This window comes from Dama dama, chromosome 20 (assembly GCF_033118175.1).
Source record: "Dama dama isolate Ldn47 chromosome 20, ASM3311817v1, whole genome shotgun sequence".
NCBI lineage: Eukaryota > Metazoa > Chordata > Mammalia > Artiodactyla > Cervidae > Dama > Dama dama.
Window position 1 is genome coordinate 56,519,281 of NC_083700.1, and position 20,535 is coordinate 56,539,815.

General features: G+C 40.2%; 1 protein-coding gene across 6 annotated transcripts in view; it reads left to right on the top strand.

The window, feature by feature from the left end:
• The first annotated feature begins 17,993 nt into the window (after window positions 1-17,993).
• The window catches only part of ODF2L (outer dense fiber of sperm tails 2 like), a 36,371-nt gene continuing 33,829 nt past the window's right edge, over window positions 17,994-20,535 (top strand). The window contains exons 1-2 of one of the 6 annotated variants that reach the window (XM_061121485.1): window positions 18,338-18,579; window positions 20,370-20,448. The gene's annotated coding sequence lies outside the window, so the exon portion shown is untranslated. The other 5 variants (XM_061121487.1, XM_061121483.1, XM_061121488.1 and 2 more) reach the window with 5 other exon arrangements.

The window sequence follows — 20,535 nt, forward strand, 5'->3', positions numbered from 1 at the left end:
TGGATTTTTGTGGTAACACCATTGTTTATTCTTTGTAAAGAAACAACTACTAAGTACAAGGTTGAAAATAGCAGCATTAACACAGATAGCTAGGTTTAATAGCTTATGCAGTGAATGGTGACTGGTGCCACCGGATTCGTGGTCTCCAAAGGAGAAGATTTAACTCTGGGACCAAAGACAGTCTCAGTCACTCAGAGCTTTGTGTAGATTTTCTTTAAAGAGAAAGTGACAGAAAAAGCTTCTGATATAGACATCAGGAGGGGGAAGGAGAGTACCCACCTCTCTAGTTTAAGGGGCCTCATATACTTCTCAACTAGTTGTTGAAAATAGATACAAATAATACCTCAAGGTTGTAAGAATTCCATCAAACCCTTTCCCAAGGCATACACCCTGAGATAACTTTGACACAAGATTAGCCAAGGAGAACAGTTCTGGGCAACTGACTCTGGGTGAGATATACTGTTGCTGTGTAATCAGGGGTGCCTCTTGAGAAACAGGTTCCCAGGCAAGACGTGTGACAATTATAGTCATTAACACAGAGCCTAAGAAAAGCAGTTCTGTGAGTAAGAGGTTGTGCTGTGTGATCATTAGCTTCTAAAGAAAGGCCAGTTCTTGGGCAAGATGCATTGTTGCACGAGGCAAAAAGAAAGCATGAGGGAGAATGTTCATCTCCTCCTTAAAGGGCTTTAGACGGCATGCCTAAGCTTTAACTCTTTCATCCCCCCCCCCCCCCTTTTTTTCTTTTAGCAGAATATGGTTGCAAGGGAAAGGGGCAGAGAATTCTTTCTGTAACTTTTTCCTGCTGGTAAGGGGCACAGACCCTATATTGTTTAGGCAACATATTCTCCTTACCCTCATACTGAGGATCTCTGATCCTGGGGCCCCAAGTAATAGTTGGAAGAGGCTGTGGCAATCTTAGGAGCTTGAAAAACCATTTGTAACTTAAATACCTCAAGCCGCTTAGATACAAAATTCATTATACAGTTACAGATATAAGGAACAAACTGCAAGACTAAGATGATTACGATTATTACAGTCGAGATAGTTTTCCACCAAGGAGAGCTTGTAAATCAAAATTGTATCTGTGACGAGAGTAGAACATCAGGGGAGTCCATTTTGAAGTGTGACCAGAATTTCTTCATCACCTTTACTTTGTCTGGGAAGCCATTGTACCCTTTAGAAAGAACAATCTAGACAAGTAGATTAAAAAGGCAGAGCCCAATAATTAGTAAAAGAATTATTGTAGTTAGCGGTCCAAGCAAGAGTAAGAATCAGGTCACATTGGTAGTAACTTTGATCCTGTTCTAGATAGAGTCAACACCTGGGCTGCCCTGTTTATAAGAATGGAGCCATTTGGCGTGTTCATACACATTTTGAATGTAGGTATAACAAACCCAGTTAGAAGTAGTTGGAAGAGTGACAACCTGAATCTTAACAAACAAAATAAGTCTTACCATTTCTTTTTAGAAGAATGAGTCTGAGCCCCAGTGTAGACAGCTGTTTTAGGGAAACTTATAGCCAGGTAACCAGTTGTCTAAGTTTTGTCCAAGTAGGCTTTAGCCTCTTATTGTTGTATTAACATATAAGCCAAAGTAGTTGTCACCATTAACAATTTCAGTGTTTTTCTAGGTATGAGAAAATGCAAGAATTGGGGCTCAAGAAATATTTACCTGAAAATATCTAACTATCTGAAGGCCTGTTTTGTCCATTTTCTTCAGAGCACAGAGTGAGTGTCTAATTTCTGATTTTCACCCTGAATTCTATTCAGGGGATGTTGAAGGTCAGCAGCTGTAGTGTCCATGATTTAATCTTTATAGAGGCAGATGGCAAGTGCCAATTTCCAGTCACAGGGCCCCTTTATGGCCATGAGTTTGCCCATGGTTCGGAGGGGATTTCAAGACCGTCTTGTCCCACAGTACTGGGAAGGCTCATTCCCAGTTCTGTTGAAGATTTCACTGATAGGTCACTCAGTGTGCTGTTACTTGACCAGGCCCTGTGAGTAGCAAAGGTCTCTGGACCACACTTGTCTCACTAGTTTGTTGGTCCAGGAAAATATTCCCTTTTGTTGCTTCTTCTCATATACAGAGCCACACCATTATAATTATGAATTTCAAATGTAACTGTACACCATCATTATATCAGTGGCTCAGTCACACACTTGATAATGTAAGGAGCAACACTTTTGCAACAAGCAATATAGAAAACAATATAGTTAGTAGTAACAGTAAAATCATAAGCAAGAACTTAAGTCAAGAACTTCCATTAGGTATAGCTCAGTGACATCTCCAGGTCATCTGACTTAGTTTGTTAAATGACTCTGGCCTATTGTTAATCTCCTGGTTGTTGATCCTGGAGCATCTGATCTTTATTCAAAGACTGGTTACTGAGATAAGCTTTATAAAAAAAACTCAGAGTGCCTTTTTAAATAACTTAATTAAACCTCTTACCAATATAACATAACCACAAGGAACTGTCTCAGAAGTGAATCTTAGTATATACAGACCTTAATTAACAAAACTAGAACTTTAGTATTCAGTGAAACATAATATATGCCATAGGCCTGACATCAGTTGGGTGGATTTTTCTTTTAGAGCTCCCCAGTATATTTTGAGGTTTATATCTGATAAGGCTCTGATTTCTGGAGAGATGAGGCAGAGAGAAAAAAGTTATAACTTTACCAACAGGTGTAAATCACTAAATTTAAAAGTCATCTAGATGCCCATCAGCAGACAAATGGATAAGAAAGCTATGGTACATATACACAATGGAATATTACTCAGTCATTAAAAAGAATACATTTGAATCAGTTCTAATAAGATGGATAAAACTGGAGCCCATTATACAGAGTGAAGTAAGCCAGAAAGATAAAGACCAATACAGTATAATAACGCATATATATGGAATTTAGAAAGATGGTAACAATAACCCTATATGCAAGACAGAAAAAGAGACACAGGTATATAGAAGAGACTTTTGAACTCTATGGGAGAAGGCGAGGGTGGGATGATCTGAGAGAATAGCATCAAAGCATGTATATTATCAAGTGTGAAACAGATCACCAGCCCAGGTTGGATGCATGAGACAAGTGCTCAGGGCTGGTGCACTGGGATGACCCAGAGGGATGAGATGGGGAGGGAGGTGGGAGCGGGGTTCAGGATGGGGAACACATGTAAATCCATGGCTGATTCATGTCAATGTACAGCAAAAACCACTACAGTATTGTAAAGTAATTAGCCTCCAACTAATAAAAATAAATGAAAAAAACAAAAACAAAAACAAAAAACAAGTCAGCTTTTTTCTAATTGCACATGCAAAAAGAAACAATTCTGCAATTTCAAAAAAAGATTTCATTTTAACCAGTTTTCTCCAGAGTCTAAAGTTTAGTGTCAGAAATGTCATCTCTCCTTTTTGTAGTTATAGTTCATAGCTAAAAGTTAAACCAGAGTGTGTTCAAATTGGCTCTGATGACAGGGGTGGACTGACTGATAAGGTGTTGACCCAGCAGGGATTGTCTCTCTGGGAAGGTGAGGTCCTCTCTTAAAGCAAAGAGAGCCTGTATATACTGGCCTTTCTAGGCTCTGCGGATCAAACATATGCTAGTCTTTCAATACACAATTCAAAGGGGTGGTTCTGGAACTGCTAGATCCCATCTGTAAGAGAGAAAAAAGCGGTACCAAGTGCTGTGGCTTTTTTCTACTGGAGGCGTCCCTCCCCACTCCAGATGGGGCCAGAGACAGGTATTCCACCTAAGCTTCCTTCCTGGCCAGAGTTAACCCGTCTCTTACTGACACAGGTGTCCTACCGGTGGAGGTATACCAGGGGTAGACCTGATGGCATCCCAGATTGATGCCCAGTTCCCCGCTATTAAAACTTTGACTTGATTTCCCCTTTTTCTCTGGTGCCTCCTGGGGTGGAGCAGAATAACCTTCCAGAATGTCTCCCAAGCTAAGACTGCTAGGGGGAAACATCTTTCTTCTGTATGCTTGTGCACATTCCCGAGCATATTCCTGACTGCAGTAGAAATGGTAAGTCATAAAGGGATGAACAAAAACCTAAGATGTCCCATCTGAGTGTCATCACACCAGTTTATGTGATAACAAATGAAGTGATGGAGAGCTGGCCTGAGAGGGAAAAAAAATAATCTTTCATGTTCATGGTGTGTCAAGGTCAATATTTCTATTCCTGTCCTGCAGGTTGTACAAAAAGAATATCTAAGGAATTGAGACAAGAGCCACTGGAGGGCTTTCTCTGGTCCTCTAAGAGCTAGCACTACAAGGGAAGAAGCCTGCTGAATTTCCAATCTGCCCAAATCTGAGGTTCCCTGAACTGTGTCCTCAGGAATCTCATGCTTACCAGTAATGCCTCCATCCATATAGTCTGGAGGCATAGCCATGATAAGAACTTGCCTCTGGGTCTCTGGGGTCAGGATGATGATTTCCAGTCTGAGAGATGTCCCTGGAGCTAGAGCTCCCTAATGTGTTCCTGCCTGCAGTGTCCTGTAAAACTTGGAATGAGGGTTTGGCTAGCAAAACACAATAACAGCATGGATTGCGAATCTCCTGAAAGTCTACAATCTGGCACACTAGGTTAGTAGCTTTAATTCCCCAAGCAGTTGTGAAATGGTCAGAGAGACCAGAAAAGGCTGACCAGCAAAAGAAGTTTGGTCTTTATGCTTCTGAGTTAGTAGAGACTTTACAGTAAAAGAGCAAAAGAGCCTCAGCTCTGAGTATTCTTACCTTGTCTTGAAGATCCTGGGAAAGCCCCCAAGATGATAGCTTATGCGGTGAGCAGTGAACAGTGTCACCAGATTCGTGGTCTCTAAGGGAGAAGATTTAACTTTGGGACCAAAGACAGTCTCAGTCACGCAGAGCTTTGGGTAGATTTTTATTTAAAGTGAAAGTGACAGAAAAAGCTTCTGACACAGACATCAGAAGGGGGCAGGAGAATAGCCACCTCACTAGTTTAAGTAGGACCTTGTATACTTTCCAACTAGCTGCTGAGAATAGATAAAAAGAATACCTCAAGGTTGTAAGAGTTCCACCAAACCTTTTCCCAAGGCATCATCCTGAGATAACTTTGGCACAAGATTAACCAGGGAGAGTGGGTTCCAGGCAAAGTCTCTGGGCAAGATAATACTGTTGCTGTGTCATCAGGGATACAAGTCTTGAGAAATAGGTTCCCAGGCAAGATTTGTTTCATCTCTCCATCTTCTCTAAATTCAAAGTCAAAGCATTTATTCTTTTACCATTACTTCTCCTGTGACATGTCATTTCTATTTCCTAAAGTTGGTCTTTTCTCTTTAACTAGCTGGGCATAGATAAGGTTTCAGAGTTCATCCCCCATCCCACAATTCCTAGCAAACTACCTTGAGCCAAGTTTTCTTGAATAACTTCCCATTGTAATTATTTCAAGAGTTTGGGCTGCGGCTTGCTTGAAAATTCCAGTGAAGGCCCTGCTTAAACTGAGATCTCCTTTCTTTATTCCTTGAAGTGAAGTGTTAGTTGCTCAGTCATGTCTGATGCTTTGCAACCCCGGGGACTATAACCCACCAGGCTCCTCTGTCCTTGGAATTTTCCAGGCAAGAATACTGGAGTGGATTGCCATTTCCTTCTCCAGGAGATCTTCCCAACCCACGGATCGAACCCGGGTCTCCCGCATTGTGGGCAGATTCTTTAGTGTCTAACCCACCAGGGAAGCACCCTTTATTCCTTATTACCTATCAATTCTTTTTTTTTTGTCTCAATTATGGCAACTTTCTTCTCTCCTTTTTTCTGTTCTCCTAAAATGCTAGGCAGTAATTTTTTAAAAAGAATTATTAGTATGTATCTTTTATTACATAGCCATTTTAATTTTTTTTCTATTAGAAAGTAATGAGGGTCTTTTGAGTAGGGATTCTTCAGAGTCATATAACTAGGAAAAAGGAAAAAATCAATCAGTTCTTTAATATGATCCTATAATTGGTTATTAAAGCACAATAATTTTAAGGAGAAAATGTGCAATGAATGATACATTTTTAGCTAAGATCAAATTCTCATATTATAAAAATATTAAGAGCATTTTTAAAACAATGGTTATGAAAACCTGACAAATGTTTTAAAAGAAACTTTTCAGGAAGCACTTTATCTTCTTAACAAAGAATAAAGAATTTTTCCAGTGTCATAATTTATCTTAAATGTCATTATATCACATACATGTTTTATCTCCCTGAGGATGAGTTATCATAATATCAACTACAGCAATGAGTCACACACTGTAGATTGCTTGTTAAGCAGTGGATCAAGCCAAAATATTAAAATCCCAGAGTCTAAGGATATGTTGAAATTTTCTACCACTTCTGTTTTCAATTATAAATTTTTATTGGCATTCATCTTTAATCCTGTACTGTATTAATTATGTAGAAGCAGTGGTTACATGGTTAAGTGACTGGGCTTTGAAGTTAGGCTTCCTGAATTGAAATCTCAGCTTTGCTTTCTACTGGCTGAATGGCCTTGTGTGTTAGTCGCTCGGTTGTGTCCGATTTTTTGTGACCCCATGGATTGTAGTCCGCCAGGCTCCTCTGCCCATGCTATTCTCTAGGCAAGGATACTGGAGTGGGTTGAATTTCCTTCGGTAAGCTATTAACCATCTCCATGCCTCAGTTTCAACATCTGTAAAATTTAAATTGTACATGTAGTGATTAAAACTGTGTCTAGGTCAGAGTAAGAGTTTAGTAAATTTAAATCCATATTAATTATGGCCTTCCTCTGGTGTGTGGCAACTGCTTGGACACTATTAGTTGCCTATCCAATAGTCAGCCTCCTTCTCTTTCTTGCTGGCAGAACAGAAGTCAGAAATATCTGAGGCTTCTTTCCCCAAGGCTCCCTCATACTGGGGCACTGTGATCCCAGTCAATAGTCTAAGGAGTAGTCTCCTAGCAGGAGAGAGAGGAAGGAGAAGGAAGTGGTGGTGTTGGGATCATTCACAGAAAAGATTTTCCTGCCTGAAAAAGAAGAGAAATGTCTACAAAAAGCCTACCCTTCTTTCCTGTAAGGGACAGTGGTTGGGAAAGTCTCTGTGGTCATTAGGTGAAGAGGGCAGCCAAAAAGTGAGGTGCAGCAGAGCTGAAAGGTAGAAAGAGCCGAGGTCGCTGATGACACAGGTGACAACTGAGCCGACCAGGGAGTGCCAAACTCCAGGCTTCTTACTGTGTAAAGTAAGTGCTGATTCTTCAAGCCATCATTAGTTAGGTATCCAGTTACTTCCCACCAAAAATCTTGCAACTGATAAATGTTCTCCAGAAAATAGCAATGTTGATGTTCAGTCACTCAGTCGTGTTTGACTCTTTAAGACCCCATGGTCTGCAGCACGCCAGGCTACCCTGTCCTTCACCATCTCCCAGAGTTTGCTCAAACTCGTGTCCATTGAGTTGGTGACGTCATCCAACCATCTTGTCCCCTGTTATTCCCTGCCTTCAATCTTTCCCAGCATCAGGGTCTTTTCCAATGAGTCAGCTCTTCAAATCAGGTGACCAAAGTATTGGAGCTTCTGCTTCAGTATCAATCCTTCCAATGAATATTCAGGGTTGATTTACTTTAGGATTGACGGGTTTGATCTCCTTACAGTCCAAGGGACTCTCCAACACCGTAGGTCAAAAGTGGTGTCTGATGCTCCTTTTTCCAAGGCATTTCTAAAAAGTGCAAGTCAATGTTTGAAAACGTGTACAGTAAGAGGTTTAATAAGCAAATGTATGATATTCTGATGAACAAATTAATATCATTTTCATTTCCTTGAAAAAAATTTGTCCAAGTGATTTTCTTTTCTGTACAAAAGGATCATGTTGATTTCACTAAGCTTGCAGGGAAAAGATCTGTTTTAAAAATGCCCATCCATAGCAGACAAGCCAAAAAAAAAATAATTAAATCAAAAACAACAAAGTTAATCATTTAGCTTTTTTAAGCTATTCTTAAAGCATATACTAACCATAATATAGTAACTATGCCAATTTCATATTTGTATCCCTGAGTTACTAATCTTCTGCCTCCAAAGACCACATTCTATCTTCTTATGAATATTTTTCTTCATATTTGACACCTGGGGGTCCATTATTTTTTGAGTGTTCTTGAGATAGTTAACTAACTCTCCTAATTTCTAATTATATTAGTAGATAGATTTTGAAATGGTAGAATAATAAAATAACATCTGTACTCTCTGTTACCACACAGCATCTTTATACCATTAGATTGAAATTGCTTCTGTTCATTAAGAAAGTTCATGTCTGAAGACGTCAACTTCTGCGGACAGTATCTGGGTGAAAACTGATAATCAGATCCAGCAGTCTCATTCCTTAGTATTTACCCAAAGGATTTCAAAATGTGTGTCCACATAAAAACCTGCACATGGATGTTTAGAGTAGCTTTATTCCTAACTGCCAAAATTTGGAAGTAACTGAGATGTTCTTCAGTAGGTGAATGCATAAATAATCTATGGTATATCCAGACAATGGGATATTATTCAACACTAAAAAGAAATGAGCTATCAAACCATGAAAAAAACACAGAGGAAACTTAAATGCATATTACCAAGTGAAAGAAACCAATCTGAAAAGGCCATACACTGTATGATTCCAAATATATTAAAAAGTCCAAAATGTGGGAACAGTGAAAAGATCAGTGGTTGTTAAGTGTTTTGGAGGGGGGGGGGGAGATGAATAGGCAGAGCACAGGGGATTTTTAGAGCAGTGAAAACATTCTGTATCTTACTATAAAGGTGAGTACATGTCATATATTTGTCCAAACCCATAGAATGCACAACACCAAGAGTGAAACCTAATTTAAGCTATGGACTCTGGGTGATCATGATGTGTCAGTTGAGGTTCATCAGTCATCACAAATGTTCCATCTGGTGAGATGTGTTGCTGATGGAGAAGCCTATGCATGTGTGGGGCAGAAAAACATATAGTGTATCTCTGTTCCTTCCTCTTAATTTTAACTGTGAACCCAAAAGTGTTCTAAGAAAATTAAGTCTTTAAAAAAAGAGAGAGCTAATCATTCTAATTTTATATCATGTGCTTTGAACCTTAAAACTATCATTGTTTATTAATACTGCCTACTTATGGGAAATCAGGATTTATTAAGGTCAGGGCTATGTGTTCTACAAATAAAGTAACTTGCTCAAGACTTACAACTAGAAAACATGAATGCAGATGGAATGTTTTCAAAGCCCGTGCTGCTAATCACTATGTTACTGTAACAATGCATTTCAACCTTATCTCATGCTTATTCCCAGCCTGATCTCCAGTGGTTTCAGTTCAGTTGAGTTCAGAAGCTCAGTCATGTCTGACTCTTTGTGACCCCATGGGCCACAGCATGCCAGGCCTCCCTGTCCATCACCAACTCCCGGAGTTTACCCAAACTCATGTCCATCGAGTCGGTGATGCCATCCTACCATCTCATCCTTTGTCGTCCCCTTCTCTTCCTGCCCTCAATCTTTCCCAGCATCAGGGTCTGTTCAAATGAGTCAGCTCTTCACATCAGGTGGCCTAAGTATTGGAGTTTCAGCTTCAACATCAGTCTTTCCAATGAACACTCAGGACTGACCTCCTTTAGGATGGACTGCTTGGACCTCCTTGCAGTCCAAAGGACTCTCAAGCATCTTCTCCAACACCACAGTTCAAAAGCATCAATTCTTCTGCACTCAGCTTTCTTTATACTCCAACTCGATGATCCAGCGGATGTTGGCAAGTTGATCTCTGATTCCTCTGCCTTTTCTAAAACCAGCTTGAACAAGTTAGTCCCAAACTGGGGTTGCTGCATTTCCGAATGTTTTCTGGTAAGGACTTCCTTTCAACAACAGGTAGTATGTTGCCCAATGTTACAGACTATATATTTGTGTTCTCCCCAAATTCATATTTAAGAATGTGATGGTATATGGAGATGAAGCCTTTGGGATATAATTAGGTCATAAGCATGGACCCCATATTATAGAATTAGTGCCGTCATTAAAAGACACATGAGAGAGCTTGTTTCCTTTCTCTCTCCTGGGGGGACAGGATCTATCTGTAAAGTAGGAAGAGGGCTCCCACAAGGAATGGAATCAGCTGCAGTCCATGGGGTCGCAAAGAGTCAGACATAACTGAGCAACTGAACTGAACTGAACTGAAATACAGACTGAGAGGAAATATTCATATTATATTTGATAAAAGCACAAATATAAAAGACTCCTACAAATCAGTAATAAAAAGATTAACCCAATAAAGGTGGGCAAAAAACTTGAATTACACTTCATAAAGATATACATATGGCCCGTAACTATTAAAACAATGCTCAGTAACATTGTTAATTATCTGGTAAATGCAAAATAAAATCACAATGAGATGCCACTTCATATCCATTAAAATAGCTTAAAAAAGGGTGACTATAAAAAATATTGGCAAAAATGTGAAGCAACTGGAACTCTAACACATTGCTGGTACAATCATTTTGAAGATGAAAATAGCATTTTGTTATAAAATTAAAGATATGTATATCCCATGACCCAGCAATTCCACTTCAAGGTAAATAAATGAAAACAGGTTCATGAAATGCCTTTTACAAGACTGTTTGTAGCAGAATCCCAAACTGCAAACTACCTAGATAGCTATCAAGAGGAGAATTGATAAATTGTGATAAATTCATATAACTGAATACTACTCAGGAATAAAAGGGAACAAAGTATTAAAATATGCAAGAACATGAATGAATCTAAAAAACATATATATTGAATGAAAGAAGCCAGACACAAAATAATATATAATGTATGATTGCATTTATATAAAGACCAAGGATAGGCAAAATTAACCTCTAGTGACAGGAATTAGAAAATGGTTATCTCAGTGTGCACATAGGTGGTGAGAAGGAGTGAAGGTAGTTTTGGCTGATGAACTGGAAAGGAATACAAATAAACTTTCTAGGTTGATGTAAGTTTCTAAATCTTTGTTTTAGGTAGTGGCTTTATCAGTGTATCTGATCATCAAAACTCATGTTCTGAACATTTAATATCTGTTTTGTGCACTTTATTGAATGTACATTTTAACTCAGTTTAAAAATGACCTGTAGTGATCAGGAAATAAGTAGTTATTAAAGGCAAGCCTTTGATGAGAATGGCAGAAATGAAGAACACAAACATTATGTGGTGGGTTTGATCTTTATCACTGTATTAAGGGGCTTAAAGAAAAATGCAATAAGCTCAAGAGCTGGATTGGATCCCTGGGTTGGGAAGATCCCCTGGAGGAGGGCATGGCAACCTACTCCAGTATTCTGCCTGGAGAATCCCATGGACAGAGGAGCCTGGAGGGCTACAGTCCACAGTGACGCAAAGACTTGAACACAACTGAGTGACTAAGCACAGCACAGCGGTCAGGAAGGCTTCTGTGATTGCCTAAAAACATCACTGTGAGTTGCTGGGATGACATGGAGGTGTTGGTTTAATCACTAAGTCATGTCCAACTCTTGCGACCCCAAGGACTGTAGCCCACCAGACTCCTCTGTCCACGGGATTTCCCAGACAAGAATACTGGAGTGGGTTGCATTTCCTTCTTAAGGGGAACCTCCTGACCCAGGGATCAAACTCACATCTCCTGCATTGCAGGTGGTCTGTTGCATTGCAGGCAGATTCTTTACTGCTGAGCCAGCATACATATCTAAATCAAATATTAACACTGTGAAGAGCTGAGTTACAAAGTAAGTTGAACAAACAAACTTACAAGGTGAAAAATTAAGGCAATGACTGAGAAGGAGCTGGATCTTGAGAACTGTAGTGAAGCTGTTTGGATAGACTTAGATAATTCTGTCATCTTGATACACAGACCTTACAGAGCTTTGGGCTTTCTGAAAAACTCCTCCTTCCCTGTCTTATGAGGCTGGTCCTGTCTTTTTAGAAAATTCTGAAATAACATCGGCTGAGGAATTTACCTTCTTATAACTCAGTGTTATCACTTCTTTATCCTTCTAAACCAGTACCACCCAGTAGAAATACGTGAGCCATATACATATTTTAAAATTTTCTAGTAGCCACATTAAAAATAGTAAAAATAGTTAAAGTATAATGATATATCTTATTTAATTTCATGTATTCAAAATACTATCATTTAAACATGTATTCAATATAAAATTATTAATGTATTATTCAGTCCATTTTAGTCACTCAGTCGTGTCTGACTCTTTGTGACCCCATGGACTACAGCATGCCAGGCTTCCCTGTACCTCACCAACTCCCGGAGCTTGCTCAAACTCAAGTCCATTGAGTCGGTGATGCCATTCAACCATCTCATCCTCTGTCGTCCCCTTTTCCTCCCGCCTTCAATCTTTCCTGGCATCAGGGTCGTTTCCAATGAGTCACTTCTTCACATCAGGTGGCCAAGTATTGGAGTTACAGCTTCAGCATCAGTCCTTCCAATGAACATTCAGAACTGATTTCCTTTAGGATTAACTGGTTTGATCTCCTTGCAAGTAAGGGACTCTCAAGAATCTTCTCTAACACCACAGTTTAAAAGCCTCAATTTTTCAGTGCTCAGCTTTTGTTATAGTCCAACTCTCACATCCATACATGACTACTGGAAAAACTAGCTTTGACTAGTTGGACCTTTGTTGACAAAGTAATGTCTCTGCTTTTTAATATGCTGTTTAGGTTGGTCATAGCTTTTCTTCCAGGGAGCAAGCATCTTTCATGGCTTGAAATGAAGCGTCTTTCATTTCATGGCTGCAGTCACCATCTGCAGTGATTTTGGAGCCCCCCAAAATAAAGTCTGTCACTGTTTCCATTGTTCCCCATCTATTTGCCATGAAATGATGGGACGGGATGCCATGATCTTAGTTTTCTGAATGTTGAGTTTTAAGCCAACTTAATATGTAAAATCAGTGTGTATTTTGCACTTAAAGCATATCTCAATTTGAAATAGTCACATTTTAAATGTTCAATAGCTATAGGTGACTAGTGACCTCTGTATTCTCCATATTGAACCAAGGTTTCTTAATGTCATCACTACAGACATTTAGCCTGAAAAATAATTTTTTTTTTTTTTTTTTTAAATGTGAGGGCTGTCCTGTTCATTTAAGGATGTTTAGCAGCATCCCTGGCTTCTACCCACCAGGTGCTGGTAGTACCCTCCCACAGTTCCAGTTTTGACTCCAAAAAAAGAAAAAAAAATGTCAAGAACCACTAGTATAGATCTACAGAGTTGGCTCTCAGTATATTCTAGGGCATAAGTAAAAAGTCTGGCCTAGGAAAAGGCTTTCACACAAAACATAGCAAGAATTTGCTTATTCGTGCTGGCGGAAACCTATTGAATATAATAATGAATTCCAATGGTGTTGGAACAGGCATGAAAGAATACAATTTTTGATGAGACAAAAATGTTTAATGACTATACTTTACCAGAGACCATAGATTTATCATGAGCATCTGGGGTGATTCTAAAGATTTTCTTAGTCTTTTGGTTGAAGCCTGGACTCAGTGGTGGCCTGCACTTAAATATAGTTGAAATGCTAGAACTCTCTCAAGATGTTTTAGAGGATTGATTTAAATGATTTAAGGAGATAGGATAGTTGGAACAGGTTTATCATGTGTGACCCAGTCATCCATCTCCAAATATGTCCTGAAAAGGCCCAAAAGACCTTCTCTTCACTAATGCATGGAGAAAATAGTGGGGAGGAGCGCCAGAATCCTTTCACAGCACTGTAGCTGCTATCCTCTAAGCCCAGGGATGAAATTAGGAGATAACACCATTTAATGGGGTCCCCAATTCCCTAATACACATAGTAGAATCCAAAAATGGCAGAGGTCAAATGACCACACTTAACCATCAGAGATGAGGTAGTTGTGGTTATGGTGATAGGCAGGAGTGCCAGAGAAGTAATTATAGTCATTTCACTGAGAGGCATCTTTAGCTGTGGATAATTGATCATGGTGTCCCCACAGCGAAATGGATGGACAATCTACATGATAATGAAAAATTGATAGATACGATGAAGAGAGTCCTAAACTTCATCACCTTAATGGAGATTTACAATATCTTATCATTGGCTTCTTAACTCATGGCTATTAAAATAGGAAGTCCAGTTGGAAGCTTTGGAACTGCCTTTTCTACAAAAGGAGTAAACCAAAAGCAATACCATATTCCTGGGGAAATTCTAGTGATTAGTGCCAAAAGCAAAGACTCAAAAAATGCAGGGTGGTGATTCTCACCACACTCCCATTTAATTTGCCATTTGGCCTGTGTAGAAGATGAATGGGTTGTCTAAAATGTTGATTCCTAGCAATTCCTAGGAGTTAGATGCAATTCTTAGCACATAATATGCAGATATCACTCTAACAAATGTCTTTTACTCATCCTAATATGCATGGAACAACTGAAACTATTCAGTTTCATTTGGAAGTGAGAGAATGAAGGAGAATTTATTTATGTAAAGCTTTAATAATTCTTTCACTCCTTCTCATAATTTAGTGTGCAGGAACCATGATGATTTTATCACCTTATGGGACATCACTTTTGTCTACTCTATTTACGATAATGTACTGACAAGATCCGATGATCAGGAAATAGCACATACCATAGATGCCTTGTGTAGTAAATTGTCTCCCATAGATGCTATGGACCTTGACACTATCTCATTCAGAGGTGGAATCCCTCACATTTGGCCTGACTCTCTTGATATATTTTAGATAACAAAATGCAGCGGAAGCGATTCTGTGTAACTTATGTGGCCATAGATCTGCAGTTTCTGCCTTTGTTGCTTGGAACACTTACTCTTGGGATACAGTTGCCATGAGGAAAACTCAGGTATCACATAGAGAGCCACATAGATAGAGGGGGAAGAGGTCTTAGCCTCTCAAGTGAACCCACCAAGTCACTAGATATATAAAGTCATCATGGATAGCTCAACTTCAGCTACAGTCTGGTTGCAACTTGGTGAGAGACCCCAGGTATTGCCACATGGACCAAAAAAAAAAACACCCAGCTGAACCCTGCCTGAAGTTCAGAACAAATAAAACAGTGTTGTTTCAAACCACTAAGTTTGATAAAACAACAAAAGAAAACTAAAACAAATTGGAAAGAACACATATGATTTGGGGGTGAGGTGGAGGGTGGTTTAAACTCTGTGACAATTCAGAGTTCTGATACCTCACTGAAATTTCTGGGGTCCAAATGGTCTGGGATATATTTGCTTATTCTCTCAAAATGAAAGTAGTTTCAATTTGCATTGCTTTGGATCATGATGTTGTATTGGCTAGGGTCACCCATTCAGCTGTATTCACCTGGGAACAAGGCTATGACTTGAAAGTCAACTGGCCCACAGGTCTAGCACCTCAGGTGAGAGGCTTAAACAGCTAGGATATGGCTAAGTCTCCTTCCTCAGCAGGGTAATTTGATTTCTCATATGGTTTCCAAGAGAGGAAAGCAGAACCTTCTAGGTCTCCCAAGGCCTAGGTCTGGAACCAGTCTAGGATCACTCTTTCACTACACTGTATTGTTCAAATTCAAGAGGAGGGAAAATAGACTCCATTTGTGACGTGTGTACAGGCCTGAGAATTGTTGGGAGGCCATCTTTGGAAACAGTTTATTGTACCACCAAACTATTTTTTAAATTGCTTTTTTATTTTGCTCAGTATTTCTATTCATCAAATATCTTTAACCTATTATTTCATTGTTTGCTATTTTACATTATAGTGTACATTTGGTGCCATGAGGGGGGAAAAAAAAAAAACAAACATAAATTTTATCCAGCACTGCCGAGGGGGAAAAAACAAACACATAATTTTTATCCAACTCCATATTGTTGGATCCTACACACAAATGTCCCACTAATGAGTTTAATGTTTATTAGGCATTTGATGTTTTAAAATGCTTTATATCAGAGGTTTGCATACTATGTCCCATAGGCCAAATCTATTCTGGTACTTATTTTTGTAAATAAAATTTTATTGGAGCACTGACAAGCCAAGTGCTTATATATCTTCTATGGCATCTTTTCTGCAACAGTGACAGTTAAGTATGACAAAGGCTGTATAACCCACAAAATTGAAAATATTTACTGTGTGACCCTTTACAGAAAAAGTATACTGGCCTTTGCTTTAAATTATGCAGAAATCCTTGGCAGATTGTTTCACAGGTGGTCAAGTATTTAATGATATTTGGGGAAAGTGGGTTTTTTGATGGACTGGAATGTTTTCCCATTATGTAAAAATGGAATAAAAGATATTTCTATCCAAAATTTCACTATCCAACCAGATTTCAGGGAACAGACTAGAGTCAGATGATGAGGGATGCCATATTTACTTTACCTGGACAATTCAGTTAAATAGGTCAATTTAAGAATCTTATGTAATCACTTTGAGATTTTTGTGAATGTTTCCTCTTGAATGTTTATACAGGTGGTAAACAACAAAACAACAACTTATAATACCAATACAATTTAAATAAGTATTTTTCTTAACAAAAGCCTAACCTCTGTGTACAGTTATTTTTCTATGACAAGTTAGCAAAGTTAGTTAGAATCCTAGTTTAGTGCTAGAAACGCCCCAAGAATTATGCTTCTTGGGCTTCCCAGGAGAGGGCTTCCCAGTGACTCAGTGGTAAAGAATCTGCTTGCTAATGCAGGAGACATAGGAGACTCAAGTTCAATACCTGGGTTGGGAAGATCCCTTGGAGTAGGAAATGGCAATCCACTCCAGTATTCTTGCCTGAAAAATCCCATGGACAGTGAAGACAGTCCATGTGGTGTTGCCAAGAGTCGGACAGGACTGATACGAATCATGATACAGCCTATAAGCCATGCTGCAACTAGAATGTATCCACAGCTGCTAGAGAAAGCCAATCTGTTCTCATCCCAGCTCAGATAAGGTTCACCAAGGGGGTACATAGAATGATGAATACGGATTCTAATGCTGGGATTTTAACCTAGCTGTACAGTCTGAAACAAAAGCTTGTGGCGCAGAAAGCGCTTCCCAGGTAGTGCTAGTGGTAAAGAACCTGCCTGCCAATGCAGGAGACATAAGAGAGGGGGTTCAATCGCTGGGTGGGGAAAATCCCCTAGAGGAGGGCATGACAACCCACTCCAGTATTCTTGTCTGGACAATCCCATGGATAGAGGAGCCTGGCAGGCTACAGTCCATTGGGTGGAAAGGAGTTGGCCATGACTGAGGGACTGAGCAGGCACGGTTGCCTCAATTTTATTTGTCTTCTTTTTTTCAGGTGAGAAGACTAGCTCAGAGAAGTTGACTTGCCAAAGGTCATGATCCATCAATTACGTACTTACAAGTGCAGTTCCTACTGCTTTTTAACATTAGCATATATGGAAGTTAATGTATTGTGAACTTGTGCTGGGGTTGGGGGTGGGGATGGGGGAAGCATTGTTGGAATCATCAACGGAAATTGTTCTTTAGTGAAACCAATACGTGGTATGCCACGGTTAAACTACTCAGTTGATAAGTTTATTTGTGAACCTAATGTGATGCCCACGATTTTTAACGTTAGGTTGAAGCGCTGGATAACTTTTTTGTTTTTTAACTTTTCCAAGTAGAATTTTGCCTTGTTCAATTTATAAACGTATCAGCAGGCTGTAACACCGATACAAATAATCTGAGACCCGAGAGACGGCTAGGAGAATTACCTCGGATAAATGGCTTTTAGCTGTTTACATTTACAGTGAACTTTCTTCAAGTCGCGATTGCCTTGGTTTTTTTTTCAAATTTCCCCCTTTAAAAAACAAAAGGAGGGCACTTTTGATGATTCAAGCCTACTGTCAGAAGATTTGGAATGCATCGGCCTTATTTCCCTTTCTGGGTGAACTCAACAGTTAAGACTTTCGGTAACTATACACAAGTGCTACCCTTCTCTTAAAACAAAGGTTGGGGGTGGGGGAATTTACCGGGAGAAGCAATTCAGAGACAGGACGCCTCCCTCGTGCCCCGCCCCCTCACTCCTGACTACAGCAGCCGACGCCGGCGCTCGCTTTCCTGAACTCGGCCGATTGGCTGCGCCGCTGCGGGCCCGAGCGAAGAGGCGGGGCGGCCGTTGCCAGAGAAGCTGCTTGCTGGTTACCAACTCGAATTCGCCTGCGTCCGGAGTCGCGTCCTTGCCTTCCTTCCTAGCTTTCATCCACTGCACTGCCCCCCGCATCCTGCTCCCTGCTGGCCCACCCAGGGCTGGACAGCACAGGTATGCTCGTCAGGGTTTGCACCAACGTTCACCAAACGTCAGCCTTTGGGGCCCCTGCGGACCCAGTGGCGGCCTGACGTCACGGCGGCGTGATGACGCAGTGGTGGAAGCGACGGCCTGCTTTTGGAGGGGAAATCTTGGGCTTGCGCGGCGGAGGGTCGGTTACCGCGGGTCGCTCTAAGGGTCCCGGGTTGGAGCCGTGGCTGGGGCCGTGGCCGTGGCGAGTTACGGAAGTGAAAGGCCCTCGCGTCCACCCAAAACTAACCTCAGCCCCTTTCTGCCTCCACCTCCCACTCGCAGCCTGGGCTTGGGAAAGGCAGCGAGGAAGGGTGTGGTCCCTGGAACAGCCTGGCAGATCTTAGCGAAGTGGGCTTGTCCAGGACGGAGACGTGATCCAGACGGCCCTGGTAACGGCAGCCCTTCTTTAGGAAATACTGCCCCTTCACATATTCGGCTGATTTTGAAGTGCCCGCTATATAATACGCCAGGCTCTAGTAGGCTCCGGGGCTCCTTTAGTAAAGAATACTTCAGGCCTCAGGAAATAATTCCTTTTTCAGTGTCCTAGATTTCCACTCTCTATTCTTTAAAGTGTATGGTTTGGACAAGTCACTGACTTTCCTGGTTTCAATTGCCTTATTCGTAAAATGAGGGGGGTAAGCCACTTTCGAGTGGTTGTAATAAGAGATTTAAGTTAACCAGTGTCAGGTTTTGAGTAGGTGGTCGGTAAGTGGTGCTTGTTTAGTGAGAAAACCATAGCCAGACTTGGCTGGTGTTGGGGAGCAAGTATGGCAAAGACATTTTCCCTAACACTTCACACACAGTTAGGTTTCAGGTGTTTTTGAATGAATGAGGGCTTCCTTGATGGTTCAGTGAATGAGGTTCTTGGAGTAGTTTTAAGTACCACTTGGTTAGTTATGGTTTAAAGAATAGACTGCAGAAAGCCTGTCTACTTTTAAAATGAGTTTAATACCCTCCTGCTTACAATAAGATTGTCATGGTCATGTTTGTTATGATCCTTAACAGCCAGGTGTCCATTTTCTTCTCTCTTTCTTCTTATTTCAAAATTGATGTGTATTAGTAAGGTAGTTTTGCATCTGAAACTCCCAAAGGTATGAGAAAATGGCTTTGTTTATACCGCTGCTAATCACTGCTTAGTTTGTGCAAATGATTGAGACCCTAGAAGCTGGGTATAGCAATGAGGTTAACATAACATCTATTCCCTTGGGCACAGTTCTGTTGGAAGTCAATGATGGTTCCCCTGGGCCCTGGCTTAGTAGAACTCAGTCAGTTTTTTACTACATTGAAGATGATTTGTAATAATTCTGCAAGAATGATTTTTGAAAGAATTATTTTGAAGTTGAGTTGATTCTGTTACAGATAACTCAGAATGAAAAAATAATATGTTTATTTTTGAAAGTTTTTTTTTGATGTGGACAGTTTTTGAAGTTTTATTGAACTTGTTACAGTGTAGCTTTTGTTTTATGTTTTGATTTTTTTGGCCAGGAGACGTGGGATGTTAGCTCCCTGACCAGGAATTGAACCCATACTTCCTGCATTGGAAGGTGAAGTCTAAATCACTGGACAGCCAGGGAAGTCCTAATACACACTTTTAAAAGATTTTCTTCAAACTGGTCTAAGTTAATTTTTGTATTTAACGGGATAAGCAGTCATTTTCTGCAACTTAAATGTTGAGCATCCATTCAGATGGTCATGAGTAAATAAGGGGTTACATTTGATCATTTCCACACTGTTCTCTTGCTTTTCCTGTAGTCTAATTCCTTCATTGTTTTCCGTGGTGTTTTGTTTGTTTGTTTTAATCACCAGCAGGAGCAACTTGTGATTTTTAAAAAAATTTTTGTTGTAAAACATTGTTGAAATTTCATCTGTCTTGGGACCTATTTCTACTCTCTTCCATATGCCTAGTCTATTTTCCAAAACACGACTGGGTTTATCTTTAAAAGATGCACTTCTAATCTGGCATTCTCCTGCTTAAAATTATTTAATGGTCTGTCTTAACCTTTTGGGAAAAAACTCAAGCTCTTGAACTTTGCATAGGATTACTGCTTTCATGTGTCCAGTCAGTCTCATCTTTTGCCAAGTGCCCTTTCAAATCATGTTCTGCCATGATTCCTTGTTCTTGCTGGTACTTTACTCTCTATCTGGAATGCCTTTTTCTTTTCCCTTTTGCCAACCTCAGATGTGTTCTGCTGGACTCTACTGCGGATTCATCTCTGGGAAGTCTCCCAGGATCCTGCTCGTTGCTTTCAGAGTACCCAGTGAGTCCTTATAACCTTCAGCACACTGGATTTTAGTTGTCTGCTCTCTGTCTTTTCTGGGACTTCCTAGGTGATGCTAGTGGTAAA